Source organism: Oratosquilla oratoria, chromosome 15 (assembly GCF_046742065.1).
Source record: "Oratosquilla oratoria isolate Oo_2021 chromosome 15, ASM4674206v1, whole genome shotgun sequence".
Lineage (NCBI taxonomy): Eukaryota > Metazoa > Arthropoda > Malacostraca > Stomatopoda > Squillidae > Oratosquilla > Oratosquilla oratoria.
This window is the reverse complement of record NC_134791.1, coordinates 3,631,675-3,637,106: the sequence shown is the minus strand read 5'-3', so window position 1 is coordinate 3,637,106 and position 5,432 is coordinate 3,631,675.

The following is a 5,432-nucleotide window of genomic DNA, read 5'->3' as shown; positions in this document are numbered from 1 at the left end:
GAGGGATGTTAACTTCGTTATGCAGCACAAAGGAGTACCGTGTAAGGTGCCCTCTTCTTTGCGCTTAGATGTTTGTCTACGTGCGTCCGTGTGAGCCACTTGCGAATCGGCCTACATCTCCTCGTGTACACATACACACACACATACACACATACATACACTCTCTCTCTCTCACACACACACACACATACACACATATATACGCTCTCACTCACACACACACACACACATATACACTCTTTCTCTCTCTCTCTCTCTCTCACACACACACACACACACACACACACACACACACACACACACACACACACACACACACATAAAGACACATATACACTCTCTCTCTCACTCACACACACACACACACACACACACACACACACACACACACACACACACACACACACTCACACACACACACACACACACACACACACACACTCACTCACACACTCTCACACACACTCTCACTCACACACACACACACACACACACACACACACACACACACACACACACACACATACCTGTCTTGAGGGTTTCTTCTCTCAAGTGAACTGCAACCCAAGTACCCAGCGTTCCCTCATGGTGGGGAGGGAGAGGGGGGAAAGGGGGGAGAGGAGTGAAGGAGAAGGGAGAGTGAAGAAGAATGAGGGAGAAGGAAAGGAGGAGGAGGTGGAGGTTGGGTTTGAGGGGAGGAGGTGGTGGGGGAATAAAGGGGGGAGGATGTAGGGGGGAAGGGGAGGAGAGTGGGGGGTAAATTGGGAGGAAGAGGAGGGGGAGACAGAAGGGTAGAAGTTGGTTGGGGGGATTAAGGGAGTGGGAGATGAATTAGGATGAAAGGGGGGAAGGGGGGATGTTGTATATGGACGCGATGCATAATTAAGTGAAATGATTTAATAAAAGGAGTAGAAAGGGGCTTCCTGATCTCGAGTGGCTGGGGGCGGGGCTGGTCACGCCCCCAGCCCCTTCTCAGCCCCCCTCCCCCGCCCCAGCCCCTTCTCAGCCCCCCTCCCCCGCCCCAGCCACTCTCAGTCTCCCTCTCCCCTCCCCAGCCCCTCTCGATCCGCCTCTCCCCCTCCCCAGCCCCTTTCAGCCTCTCTCCACCTCCCCCAGCCCCGCCTCGGCCCCTCTCAGCCCCCTCCCTAGCCTCTCTCAGCCCCCCAGCTCTTCTCAGCCCCTTTCAGCCCCCTCCCCTTTCCCTCTCAGTCCCCCTCTCCCCCTTCCCAGCCCCTCTCAGCCCCCTTCTCCCCCTCCTCAGCCACTCTCAGTCTCCCTCCCCCTCTCCAGCCACTCACTGTCCCCCTCTCCCCCTCCACCAGCCCCTCTCAGCCCCTCCTCCCCCTCTCTCATCCCCCCTCTTCCCCTCCCCCAGCCACTCTCATTCTCCCTCCCGTTCCCCAGCCCCTCTCAGTCCCCCTCCCCCTCCCCCCAGCCCCTCTCAGTCCCCCTTTCCCCCTCCCCAACCACTCTCAGTCACCCTCTCCCCCTCCCCAGTCCCTCTCAGCCACTCTCAACATCCCTCTCAGCCCCCCTCTCCCTCCTCCAGCCCCTTTCAGCCACCCTCTACCCCTCCCCAGCCCCTCGCAGCCCCTCCACCAGCCCCCCTCCTCTCCCTCCTCCAGCCCCTCTCAGCCCCCTCTCCCTCCTCCAGCCCCTCTCAGGTCCTCCTCCCCCTCCCCAGCCTCTCTCAGTCCCCCCAGCCCCTCTCAGCCCCCCAGCCCCTCTCAGCCCCCAGAGTGCTATCGAATGGGTGTGGAGGAATTCCACTTCCTTACGGCTGCCCCCCCAGGGCATAGGCGGGCTGCCCCACATCGAGGCCAGGGTAGATTTCTAGTCTCCCCTGTGTGTGTGTGTGTGTAAACCAATTTAGGAATAATCCCCCTGGGGGAAAGGGAACATCCGGGGCATTGAGGAGATGCCGTGGGGTTATTACATTCATCTGTTTGTTTTATTTTCTTGTTTTATTTTATTTATTTATTTTATCTTATTGTAATTATTCCATCTATTTGTTTATTTTCATTTTTTATTTTTCCTTTTATTATCATTATTTATTTTTTATGTATTTGTTTTTATTTTTTATTTTATTATTATTATTTTATTAATCTATTTATTTATTTATTTTTTATTCGTTTATCTTTATTCTTTATTTTTTATTTCCTTTTTAGAAAGAGAGGGAGTTTTTACAAAAATGTTACAAAAATTCCTTTACACATTTTTTCATATTTTCTCGTTGTTTACCATTTCTCCTCGTGCCAACAATTGCAACTGGTTCAGTTTGATATATTTTTTCCAGTTTCCAATAATACGTTCCTCCAAGTGTAAATAAATGTCTTTTATGTCTGCGTGTGTTCGCTTATATGGGCTTGTGTGTGTGTGTGCGCGATTCACCACCATGGTCTTGGACCACGTGTTGGACTCGTGATCGACAGTTATTTCCCTCCCGGATGAGAGCTCAGAGCTTATACTGTATATATATGACCGATCTATGGGTAACAATGTGACCTTTACATGCAAACACACAAACTCAACTCTCCGCCCACGAGAGTTGGAGTAACGACTCGCAGTGCAGTAATACTGAAATTATTTTAGCCCTGGGCGGGATTCGAACCCGGACCGCCGTAGTGGCGGCCGGGAACTCTAACCACTGCGCCATCGAGTCCCGTGTGTGTGTGTCTGTGTGGCATGGTCTCCTCCCCCCCCGACGCGCTCTCTTTTTTTTTTCTTCTCTTCTTCTTCCTCTCCTTCTTCTTCTTCTTCTTCTTCTTCCTCTTCTTCTTCTTCTTCGTCCTGTACTCGTTTTTCTGCAACATTTTTTCTTCTACTTCTTCGTCTAATTCTTTTTCAGTTACTATGTTTTTTCCTCGTTTTTTCTTCTTCATCTTCTTAATATTTTTCTTTCTCTTCTTCTTCGTCTTTTTTAATTTCTTATGCATTCTTGTTCTCTTCCTTTTTTTTTTTTTTTTTTTTTTTTTTTTTTTGCGGGGAAGGGATGCCATTCCCCCTCCCCGTCCCCCGTCTCACTCTCCTCCCCCCTTTCGGCGGCTGCGTCAACTTGTGCTCCCCCCCTTTAACACCCCCCTTACCCCCAGCCCCCCCACCCGCATCTCATCAATGATGCAGATTCGAGTCCCTCCTCGGATGAAAGCTAATCGAGTCAAGAAACCTCAACGCCGATTCAATAAACTCGTCCTCGCCGCCGCTGCGTCCTTCGTCAGTAGGAGTACTTCGTCGGCACTGACCGGCGCTGATATCCTTCGGGTGGAGAGTCCTAGAGGTCCTGAAGGAGGTATCTTCGGGTGGAGAGTCCTAGAGGTCCTGAAGGAGGTATCTGAAGAGGGAAGAAGATTAAAAAAAATAATAATAATAATAATAATAATAATAATAATAATAATAATGCATGCATACATATATGCATACATATTCCAAGGGCTTTTTCCCCCTTACAAGAGAGGTAGCCAAAGTCAGAGGCATCCACTCCCACCCATTTCATCCCCGCATACTCCACTCCCATTCACCACCACTCCCTCCCTCCCTCCCTCTTTTCTTGGCTCCTCCTGGATGACGGGTCATCCCTGTATCTCGCCCACTGCCGTCACTCCCGAAAACTTCTTTATGATCTTTATACCTTCTGTCTGGTCTCCCACTTGCACGCTTCCCATCTCGCGGCATCCACTCAGTAACACACTCGCTCCATCGTTCACCATTCGTTCACGCTAACTTACTTGCCTAATTCCACTTTCTCTTTTTCACCGCCTCCACAATGTCTTTCTCTCCAGTTTGCTCTTTCGCTCAATAAGCTCTCTTTCTATCTCTCAGCGTTATCTCCACCATTGTTCTCTCTATTCTCCTATGTGCACTCCTTACCATTGTCTCCATCGACATCGTATATTTCCAAGTTCCACATTCGTATATGATAGCTGGCATTATGCATTGACTGTAAACTTTGCGTTTCAATTATTAAGGTAGAGAGCCTCTCATGATCTTATATCTACCAAACATTTTCCAAACAATTGTAATACGATTTTTTATTTCATTATCGTGATCTTTAGTCACTTTCACCATCTGGTCTAAATTATTATAGTCTTCAACTTCTTCAACACTCATCATCGGTTATAATCTCTTTACTTTGAGTGTTCGTGTTGAACATAGTATATATTGGATTTAGTCTTATTAATCTTTAAACCTACTTTGAGACAACTAATGTCTACAGATGAATTTACTGACTCAACTACAGTCTTTAACTAGTAAAGATCTTAGTAAATTTCTACTCTTTTTACCATTCTGTTTCTGCATTTAATGATCTCTCTATTTCTGTCTTTCAAAGGTATAATTTGCTGTCTTCCTAAAGTTAGTCTGCGCTCGGCCACTTTAATACTTCTACCTTTCAGAATAGTTTCCTCTATTTCATCCATGTTTCTCTTTCTTCTTTCAGATCTCTGCCTTTTGTTGATAAACTTGTTTAGTTGTACTCTCTCTATTTCGCCTCTCCTGCTTTTAATCTGCATACACCTTCTTTTCATCAAGTCGTTTGTAGCTGTGGGGTATTTGTTTTTATAAATGTTTTTTGTGCTTCCTACTTCCTCTCCCGATTTCCAAATGATATTCACTAAATTCAGACTTATATCTTCGATGGTGTCCTTGTTATTAATTAGAGCTTCGAATCTGTTTTTAATTTCTAAGTGAAGATTCTTCTTGTTATACTTAACCTTCGCAAGGCTCTTTTCAAAACTAGTTTATTTCTATCGGTTATAAAATCGAATTTGGCCGTGCAATCTACATTCCATGGTCACTACCTTTATTTACTTTATGACCGTAACACTGCTTACACCCTTGATCTCATCTAATATGAAGTCTGCTTCGTTCTTTGTTGTTCCGTTTGGACTTCTCCAGGTCCATTTACGACCTGCACGCTTTTGGAAGAAATTATTAATCATTCTCGTGTAGTTCTCTGCAAAATTGACCAACATCTCGCCTCTATCATTTATATACTCCAAACTTCAAAATGTACACGACTCCTCTCCCAAGTTCTTCCCTATTTAGCATTAAAGTCGCCCATTAACAACGTGTATTTACTTCTTTGATCCATTACCTGACTTAAACCATCACAGAAGGACCCAGTCACATCGTCTGAACTCTGAAGTTGGTGCATAAACCTGAATTATTTTGAATGTACTTTTTAAACAGGTTTATCACAATCCAAGCTACCCGATCTGATAAAATACTGACTTTCACTACGTTGCCAGCAACCTCTCGGCTTATCAAGAATCTTACTCCGCTAGATCCTTCTTTTTCCTTAACACCGTAGTAGAACAGGTGGTGATTATCTTGTAACTGTATCAGCCTTTCTTCCTCTCTTTGGACTTCGCTCAGTCCCACGATGTCCCACTTGATGTTGTCTACTCGTAGTTCTTCCATATTCTCCAACCTGT